This window comes from Castor canadensis, chromosome 6 (genome assembly GCF_047511655.1).
Source record: "Castor canadensis chromosome 6, mCasCan1.hap1v2, whole genome shotgun sequence".
NCBI lineage: Eukaryota > Metazoa > Chordata > Mammalia > Rodentia > Castoridae > Castor > Castor canadensis.
Genome location: NC_133391.1, coordinates 43,360,792 through 43,371,345, shown reverse-complemented (window position 1 = coordinate 43,371,345; position 10,554 = coordinate 43,360,792).

The following is a 10,554-nucleotide window of genomic DNA, read 5'->3' as shown; positions in this document are numbered from 1 at the left end:
GCAAATGTAGCCAGGAGCTGGTGGCTCACACCTGTAATCCTAGCTACTCAGGAGGCAGAGATCAGGAGGATCATGGTTTGAAGCCAGCCCAAGCAGATAGTTCATGAGACCCTATCTAAAAAAAACCCATTACAAAAAAGGGCTGGTAGAGTGGCTTGAACCTAGCACCTGCCTAGCAAGTGTGAGGTCCTGAGTTTAAACTCCAATGCCACCCCACCAAAAAAAAAAACCAAAAAAACAAAAATCAACACATGTTACAAAGCAGTGTCCCCAGCAATCAGCTGATAAACGTTTACCAGCACTCTGATGCATATGGTGTCAATTTGTCTCAGCAGAATGATCACTTTTCTCGGGTGGCACCCAAGGCAATTTACAGTGACTCCATTATAAAGTCACCATTTTCCCCTCTGTGACTGGTGTCTGATACATGTTTTGTGGGGACATGCTCCACTCTGTAAAAATCTTGCTCCTTGTCAGAACCTGACCTCCTTGCTTTGGCATCCAGCGAGGGTGTTGGTCTGAATCTGCCCTTGCCACTGTGGCTGCTGTCTGTGTATTTACTGCTGTGTAACAACTTAGAGGCTGACAGTGGCAGAGCACTTGTCTAGTCTGCCCCAGGCCCTGCGTTCTGTCCTCAGCAACAAAAGAAGTAAGTAAATAAAGGCTTAATTATCTCTCACATGTCTGTGGCTCAGGAATTTGGGAAAGGCCTGACTGGCCAGTTCTGTTTTGCCATCTCTTCAGAGGCTGTAGAGTCAAAATAGTCGTGGAATGGCTAGCATGGTGGCAAATGCCTATAATCCCAGTTACTTAGAGGCACAGGTAGGAGGAGCCAGAGTTCCAGGTCAGCCCTGGCAAGTTATTGAGACCTTATCTGAAAAGTAAACCAAAAAGTAAAAGGATTGGGGTGTGGCTCAAGTGGCAGAGCCCTTCCCTAGCATGTGTGAGACCCCTGGTACCACACACACACACACACACAAAAGTAGTGGTGGAGCTGGAGTGGTGGGGGCTGGCCAGAGTCCCCCCTCTCTGCACAGTTCCCTGTGCACCAGCTATTGTGACACTGGAAAATATCATCACCCACTGGTGACCTTCTAATGCCACTATTTCTGCCATATTTACTAGCTGCTGTTCTGTTGTAAGGAAGAATTGTTTCTTTACCAATATGGCTGTCGGATTCCGATTTTATTCAGTGATCTACAATCTCTCACTGTCATTTATCAGTTAGTATTTATGGAGTGGTGCTCACACTATAACATCTTTACCCACAGGAACCCCAAGAAGCTGATGCCTGAAAGAAATCCTGTCATTTTTTGAACACTTCCTCAAGGACTTTCTGACACTTTTCCTGTCTCATGTCTGACAGCAACCATTTCTGCAGAAATGAATAACCACTTCCGGGTCCATGTATTTATTTGTTTGTTTATTTATTTACTGGGGAGTGAATTCATGGCTTCACACATGCTAAGCAAGAGTTCTACAGCTGGAGCCATACCCCAGCCCTTTTGTTTGTTTGTTTACTTTATCATTCTTACACTTACTCACATGTGTATACATTGTTTGGGCCACCTACCCCCCCCCCCGCCCCATTTTGGTTTTGAGACAGTCTTGCTAAGTTTGCCAGGGTTGACCTGGAACTCAGAATCCTCCTGCCTTCCACTGCCTGAGTAGCTGGGATTACAGGTATGTACCACCATAGTTTTTTTTTTTTTTAAGAGATGGGGTCTTCCTACATTGCCCAGGCTAGTGGGCTCAAGGGATCAAGGAAGGAATCCTCCTGACTCAGTCTCCCCAGTAGAACAGGCATGCACCACTGAGCTTGACTTCTGATTTCTTTTTTTTTTTTTGCAGTACTGGGGTTTGAACTCAGGGCCAACACCTTGAGCCACTCCACCAGCCCTTTTTGTGAAGGTTTTTTTTCGAGGTAGGGTCTCATGAACTATTTGCCCAGGCTGGCTTTGAACCGCAATCCTCCTGATCTCTGCCTCCTGAGTAGCTAGGATTACAGGCTCGAGCCACCAGCACCCAGCTGACCTCCCCATCTAGAGTAGGTTTTGCCCTTGCAATGCACCAGGTTGATGCCAACACCATGCCCTTGAACCTTCTGGACTGTGAACTACATAAATAAACAAAAACCCAGCCTCATGTACTTTGTTACAGTCATGGAAAATGGATAAAGAAAAGCACAGAGTTGTTAGGGCTGGAATCATGAGAATGAAGCAGACTTACAGCATTAAATAAAAATCAGGAGAGGCTAAGCTGCTGCCTGGGCTGCAATAGGCCAGGCTAAAAATCAAAATGGATTCTCTCACCAAACAGACGAAAATGAACTGGGGATTAGAGAGGAAACAGCCAACCTTCCCCAACTGTCCAGCTCAATTGCTATGAAAATGAAGTCCTCTCCGTCTTAATCCTTACACAAAAAAGGTAACCTGAAGCCACCTGAAGCCAGCCAATCAGTTATTCTCCTATTGTTCTGTCGCTGTGGGCCTTACCAGGAAAGCACTTTGAAATGGCTGGTCCTCTGGGTTTTGTGTCTGCTTCAACTCTTTCTGTCTATAAAGTTCACAGCATCCTCCGTTCTGCTGGTTGAGGCACTTGTTCTATTTTGTACAATTGAAAATAGAGGCAAGTGAAATCGCTAAACTTTATTGTTGTACTTTTGATCTCTGACGGCAGTAATGCCCAGCAGCCTCTGTTCAGAGAAACTCTAGTCCTGAATTTTTATCTTTTTTTGGTTAAGAAATCCCTTCGCATTGTAAGCATGTATGGAAATGTCACAGTGAAATCCCCTGTACAACTGTTATATGCTAATATATATATATTTTTAAGACGTCTTTCCAAAGCTGGTCACTGGTGGGGACCTGTAGTTCCATCTACTCAGGAGTCTGAGGTGGGAAGATGGCTTGAGGCCAGCCTGAGCAGCATAGTGAGGGGGTCTCAAAACAAAACAAAACAGCTGGGTGGTTCACGCCTGTAATCCTAGCTACTCAGGAGGCAGAGATCAGAAGGATTGCAGTTCAAAGCCAGCCCAGGCAAATAGTTCACCAGACCCTATCTAGAAAACACTCCAACACAAAGAAGGGCTGGTGGAGTGGCTCAAGGTGTAGGCCCTGAGTTCAAACTCCAGTCCTGCAAAATCAAAAACAAACAAAACCAATCAAGGTCCTTCAAATATGTAAACCCTAATGTATTTATTATTTATTTTTGAGACAGGGTCTTGCTCTGTAGCCCAGGCTGACCTTGAACTTGTGATCCTCTTGCCTCAGCCTCCCCAGGGCTGGGATTATAGGCATGTGCCACCAGGCTGAGCATGCCTGTTTAATTTTTAAAGTTCACCAGAACAGGAGTCTCACCTGCCTCAGCCACCAGAATTACAAACTGTCCCTTTCCAGGGTTAGGATTTGTGTGTGTATGATGCTGGGGATGGAACCCAGTGTCTTGCAGATGCTAGGCAAGTGCTCTGCTACTGAACTGCACCTCCAGCCCACCAATATTTTCACACACATAACATGTTACTTCTAATAGCAGTTGCCTTAAAAATAGCATGCCCTACTCCGTCCTTTCCCTGTGCGGGCAGGGTGTAAACAACATTTGGGAGCAAGAAGAGCCCTGAGATGTCTGGGACATGCATGGTGGGGGTGCTATTTTGGTTTGGCTTTGCTTTGGGAAACTCTGCTTCAGTGCTTACCCACAGTGGCGTGGCCAGGCCATGTTTCTCAGCCAATAACTCTTTTTCCTCCAGCTGCAGGGTGGCCTGGAGCCAGCTTTCCAAAGGCTGTTAGCTGGGGAGCTGTCCAGAGCAGGCCTTAGTGGGTGACCTGTCCCCATTCAGCTGGATCTCCCTGAGGCTAAGCCAGCTGTGGGGTGGGACAGGCTGGAGGGAGGAGAGCATTTGAGATTGAGTCCCAAAGATATGCCTCATGACAGCTGAGTGAAGGGCCAGTGAGGGCCAGCGACTGTCTCAAGGTTGCACAGCAGGTGAGCACAGGCCCTGGTGCTGTTTTCTGTCCCTGGCTGACCTGCTCTTCATCTCTCCCCATAAACTTCTGTGGGCAGGTGTTCCCTGGCTCAGAGTGGCTCAAGCAGCCTGGACCCCTACCCTGCTCTGGGACAAGGCCCTGGCTCAGGAGGCCACATGCACCAGCCTGAAGGAGCAGTAGTTCCTCTCCTCTGACCTCGGGATCTCCTCTGCCCTGTCCCAGCCCGGAAGCAGCCTGGGTTTCCTGTCCCCTCCCTCCCTAGAGAAAGGCCCTTGACCAGGGACTCAGCTTAAGAGCCTTCCCTTTGTCCAGGGTCCTCGCACAGACCTCAGCCCCCTGCCGCCCCTTTGCAGACAGAGACCCCAGCTTCTGCCACTAAGTGGAAAATGGCCCGAGACGGAAGCATGTGGACAGCAAATGGCGACTGATGAGACCGGAGGACAGCAGAGGACCTTGGCGCAGGGAGCCTCCGGGGGTCACCTGTGGCTGGCGGCGGGCGGGCGGCGGCTGCCCCCTGGTGGCCGCGCGCGACACTACAGGAGGCCGTGCAATTGCGCCCAGGGCTGCCCGGCCCGAGGGCGCCCCCTGCGGGCTCCGCTGTCACAGGCCAGCAACAGCTGCGGCGGAACCTCAGACAGCACAGGTGCAGCAGAAACGCGCCTCTTTTCCCCAGGTCTCCCCCCTACACGCGGCCCCGCCATGCTCTGCTTGTGCCGCCCTGCCCGTGGCAGGAGGACCAGCCTTCACCTGGGCCATCCCGCAGTAGGGCAGAGCAGCGACCCGATAGCAGCATCATAGTAATTTTAAAAAAATTAAATTGCATTTATTTTACTTCTTTCTTGATGTTTTTTTAGAGTGCAAGGGTGGAACCCAGGCCTTGTCCGTGCTAAGCACTAGCTCTGCCACTGAGCTACTTATTAGTGGTAAGCATGAACACTTGCCAGGTCCTGGGTTCCATCCCCAGCACCACGAACAAACAAAACGAATTAAAATTAAAAAATAAAAATTAAAAATTTAAGTAAACAGACAAATTTTAAAATACAAGAAATATGAAAAGGAATACATTGAAAAGTCTTAAGGGCCAGGGATGGTGGCTCACAGCTGTAACCTAGCCACTTGGAAGCAAAGATGGAGATCTCTGTTCTTCTAGTCCAGCCCATGTAAAGAGTTAGCAAGACCTCATCTCAACAAACAAGCCAGGCGTGCTGGTGTACTCTGTAATCCTGCAACACAGAAGGCATAGAGGGCGGGAGGGGGGAGAAGGAGAATGATGGAGGGGGTAAATTCAACTAAGATATATTTTAAACACATATGTAAATATCACAGTGTATCCCCCTGTACAACTATTATATGCTAATAAAATCATTTTAAAAAGGAAAAAAAAAAAAACCGAAGGCATAGATAAAAGGATTTTGGTCCAAGGCTGCTCCTGGGTAAAAACATGAGACACTACCTGAAAAGTAACCAAAGCAAAAAGGGCAGTGCAAGGTCCTTCCACCACTCTCCCCCCTCCAAAAAAAACTCTTGTGCCCAACCTCTGTTTTCCCCATCCTCTTCCTCTTCCTCCTTCCTTCCTTCCTACTGCCTTTTTTTTTTTTTTTTGGATGTTGGGGATCAAACTGAGGTTCGTAAGGCAAGCTCTTTACCACTGAGCTACACCCCCAGCCTGGTACTGGATCTAAACTCAGGGCCTCCAGCTTGCGAGGCAGGTGCCCTAACACTTGAGCCAGGTTCCCAGCCTGAGATCTTTTTATTTTTGTACATAGAGGGTACTTTTTCCCAGTATCTGCAGAATATTTTCTTGGGGGACTGTCCCACAGTTTAGTTATGAAGACCTCTAGGTAGATACCCAGATCGTTTTCAGATATTGGTTATTATAAACATTGTTGCATTTATGGACTAAGGAGGCAAGTAAGAAGAGTCCTACTGAAGAGAACACCCACAGAGTGGTTGAAAATATTTGCCAGCTACACATCAGAGACAAAGGACTGATAACCAGAATATATAGGGAACTCAAAAAACTAAATTCTTCCAAAACTAATGAACCAATAAAGAAATGGGCAAGTGAACTAAACAGAACTTTCTCAAAAGAAGAAATTCAAATGGCCAAAGAACACATGAAAAAATGCTCACCATCTCTAGCAATAAAGGAAATGCAAATTAAAACCACACTAAGATTCCACCTCACCCCTGTTAGAATAGCCATCATCAGCAACACCACCAACAACAGGTGTTGGCGAGGATGCGGGGAAAAAGGAACCCTCTTACACTGTTGGTGGGAATGTAAACTAGTACAACCACTCTGAAAAAAAATTTGGAGGCTACTTAAAAAGCTAGACATTGATCTACCATATGATCCAGCAATACCACTCTTGGGGATATACCCAAAAGACTGTGACACAGGTTACTCCAGAGGCACCTGCACACCCATGTTTATTGCGGCACTATTCACAATAGCCAAGTTATGGAAACAGCCAAGATGCCCCAGCACTGACGAATGGATTAAGAAAATGTGGTATCTATACACAGTGGAATTTTATGCAGCCATGAAGAAGAACGAAATGTTATCATTCGCTGGTAAATGGGTGGAATTGAAGAACATCATTCTGAGTGAGGTTAGCCTGGCCCAAAAGACCAAAAATCGTATGTTCTCCCTCATATGTGGACATTAGATCAAGGGCAAATACAACAAGGGGATTGGACTTTGAGCACATGATAGAAGCGAGAGCACACAAGGGAGGGGTGAGGATAGGTAAGACACCTAAAAAACTAGCTAGCATTTGTTGCCCTCAACGCAGAGAAACTAAAGCAGATACCTTAAAGCAACTGAGCCAATAGGAGAAGGGGACCAGGAACTAGAGAAAAGGTTAGATCAAAAAGAATTAACCTAGAAGGTAACACCCACGCACAGGAAATCAATGTGAGTCAACTCCCTGTATAGCTATCCTTATCTCAACCAGCAAAAACCCTTGTTCCTTCCGATTATTGCTTATACTCTCTCTACAACAAAATTAGAGATAAGGGCAAAATAGTTTCTGCAGGGTATTGAGGGGGGAGAGGGAGGGGGCGGAGTGGGTGGTAAGGGAGGGGGTGGGGGCAGGGGGGAGAAATGACCCAAGCCTTGTATGCACATAGGAATAATAAAACAATAAAAAAAAAGTAAGAAAGGTCCTGAAGCCAGACACATTCTCCCAAGGTATTTCCTGGGTTTACGTTGATTTCTGTGTAGCCCAGATCACCATCCTCCTTGTCTCTGTTTCCAGAGTAGCTGAGACAACAGGTGTGTGATACCATTCCCACCTCCTGTCCCTGGTTTCTGTGCAACACTAGCTCAGGTGAGGCCCTGAAGGTGCTAAATAACCATCTGTGTAGACGGGCAGAAGAAGTCTTATTTTAATAGGTCAAAGGCCTGCTCCAGGCAGGTTGGAAGGAGAAATGGGACTGGGCATGGTGGTTCACATCTGTAATACCAGCAACTTGGAAGCCTGGGACAAGAGGATTTTGAGTTGGAGGCCAACCTGGACTACATAGTGAGACCCTGTCCAGAAAGGGAAGAAGGGAGGGAGGGGGCGAGGGAGGGAAGAAGGAAGGAAGGACAGTTACATGGAAAAAATAGAAACATATGAACAATGTTTTGAGGGAAAAAGGAACAATTTGTTTGTTTTCTTGTGTGGCAGACACAATTTTCAGTAGTAGATAAAGGTCCTGCTTCACCATCTGCTCTGCTGGGGTTGGAGAGCTGAGGGACCGACAAGTGTTTTGGCTCACAGTTTGAACTTTTGGTTGACCCTGTTGCTTTTGGGCCTGTGGTGAGGCAGCACATTTTTGTGGGAGCATTGCCAGGATGCAAAAGAAAGAGGGGGCACACACCTGTTCCCAGTGACCAGACCTCCCACTAGGCCCCACCTCTTAAAGGGTTTGCCACCTCCTGGTAGCACCATGGGCTGGGGACCAAGACTTCAACACAGACCTTTGCAGGAACACTTAAGATCCAAACTGTATGAACCCCTGAATAATTCACAAAAGGCCAAACACAGCAAAGGAGGCTGGAGCAAAATGGGCCTATGCCCCAAGGGGGAGAAGAAAGAGGGTGCTGCAAGCTCTGAGTGAGTGCTGCTTCTCCACTGCAAGACTGTGCAGTGGTAAAACAGCACTCAATCTGCTGTCTGCTGTCGTGTGCCAAGCAAGGCTATGACATTGTAGGAATAGGTATGAAAAACCCCAATACTGGTATTTGCTACACCTTCTTGTGACTTTCAGCCAAGCCAAATGTGAAGAGAATCAGCTCTGGGGTAAGCCAGTGTCCCAGGTCGGCTTTTATTAGTCACAGACCAGACACCAACAAGGCTACTTAAGAAGAAGAGCTTGCTTTTGTATTCTATTTATTTATATTTGGTGGTCCTGGGGTTTGAACTCAGGGCTTCACGCCTGAGTTCTACCCCACTTGAGCCACTCTGTCAGCCCTTTTTTGTGATGAGTATTTTTGAGATAGGGTCTTGAGAACTATTTGCTGGAGCTGGCTTTGAACTGTGATCCTCCTGATCTCACAGTTCAGGAGGATCTGAATCTGTAAGTAGCTAGGATTACAGGCATGAGTCACTGCACACAGCCTAGAAGATGTTTATTTAGTTTACAGTTTTGGAGGTTAAGAGCATGGCACCTGCTTCAGCTTGACTCTAGTTGAGGCGGGCTAGAATTAGGGCAAGTTTGGGACTCAGAAAAATATTACATCTCAGATTAACCATTCTTTTGGCTCAGGACCACCCTCACCTGGCAGAGAACCACCCACTCTCCTCCCCACTCATTGATTATTGGATGGGAATCACGTGGTTCTGCCCTTCCCATGGGTTAGCGTGGGTTTTGAAAGCACCTGAAGAAGAGAAGCATGCACTCTCTGCCTCCACATGCCACCTGCACCCTGCCATGCTCCCCTTTGTATTTCCTTTCCTAACTTTTAATAAACTCCCTTTACACCCACGTGTCCTGCTACAGATTCTTCCCATGAGACACAAAGAATTATGAAGTCTTCTGATCACAGACTGCACAGCACCATTAACATTTGTGGCGAGGCCAGCCAGGAGAAATAGTGAGCCCCCAGACCTTCACTTTAGAGGGTCATTTTTACTCTTTTTCTATTCTTCTTCCAAACAGCCAAGGGAATGGGCTGAGCTCCACACTCAGGAAAAGCAGCTGGGAGATGCCAGTTCCATGGAACCCAGTGTTGTCCACCTGATATGTGGGCCTCCCCGAAGGTTGCATTGTGGAGGTGGGCAATCCACAGAACCCAGCTGTGTCTGTCCACCCAATGCATGCTTCCCCCACAGCTTGGGATTCACGTGAACAGGCAGGATGCCATAAAGCTGCAACACCCTTCTCTCTTCCTCCTCTCAACCCCTCATTCCTCCTTCACCCTGTGCCATGCATGCAGCATGTGTGCCCGCGCTCTGGGTCTCTTCACCTAGCAGCCTATAGGCTTGCTCGCCAAAAATGTGCTGTGTGGAGAGTGTGCCAGGGTCTCTAAACCCCAGGCCCAGGTAGCCACATGGCCCAGGAGGCATGCTAGCCATAACGGCCATCTCTCCTGCCCCTCAGGTTGGATTCCCTAACCTGTCCCATGCCATGGGCCTCCAAGTGGGGTCTTGGAGGGCAAACGAAGGCATGCCCCACCCAATTGCCCCCAGGCCTTAAACTGCCTTCGAGGTGCTACCGAAAAAAATGGGCTTCACTGTTCTTGCCTCTGACAGAAGAAAATTAAGTAAAAGTGACAGTAAAGTTTGTTGGGAAGCGAATGTGCTTTTAGCAGACTGAAAGTGGGTTGTCTCTAAAGTGAGAACAATCAGGTCAGGTTTTAAGATTAAAATATTTACTAAGAAACTCTTAGCTTTGTATTCTTTTGGCCCCTGGGGTGATTTTCTGAGTGTGGGACATTGTCTTATTAAGAGAGACACTGAGTAATCTGCCAGTTCCTGTTCTAATTGAGAGAGAATTTCTGATTCCTAGCCTTTGCTCTGTCTAGCTCCTGGCTTGGGGTCTTTGTTTTGTTGTATTGTAGAGAGTGAATTAGACTTTAGAGCAGCAGCTAATGTTAGAACTTCCTGTGATGGTCTCTGGGCTCGGGCTACCTGATCTTGGATGGAGATTGGTGGAGTTGGAAAGTAAAGTGATTTCTTCCTGTGGCTGCCATTTATGCCTACTTGTGTCAGGAAGACAGATAAGAGAGATAATGAGTGGAACAGAAAACAAACAAACAAAAAACGGATTTAAAGAATGTCACCTGGGGCGAGACCAGAGAAGGGTCACCTCATCCCAGAGGTTAAAATGGCCAATGAACTAGTATGTGACCATGTATGGGACAAGTTGCACCCCCCCGTTTCTGTAACCTGCTCTAAATGATATATAAGGAAAGCCCCCTTTGATCTTGGAGCTCAGCCTTTGGACTCTAGTCCACTGAGTCACTGCCGGCCTGCTTAATAAACTTGGTTCCTGAAAGCTTTGGTGCCCCATCTCTCTGTCTGAGACATCCTATAACACTTCTGGGTGCTCATTTGGGATTCCACAGGTGGTATTTTCA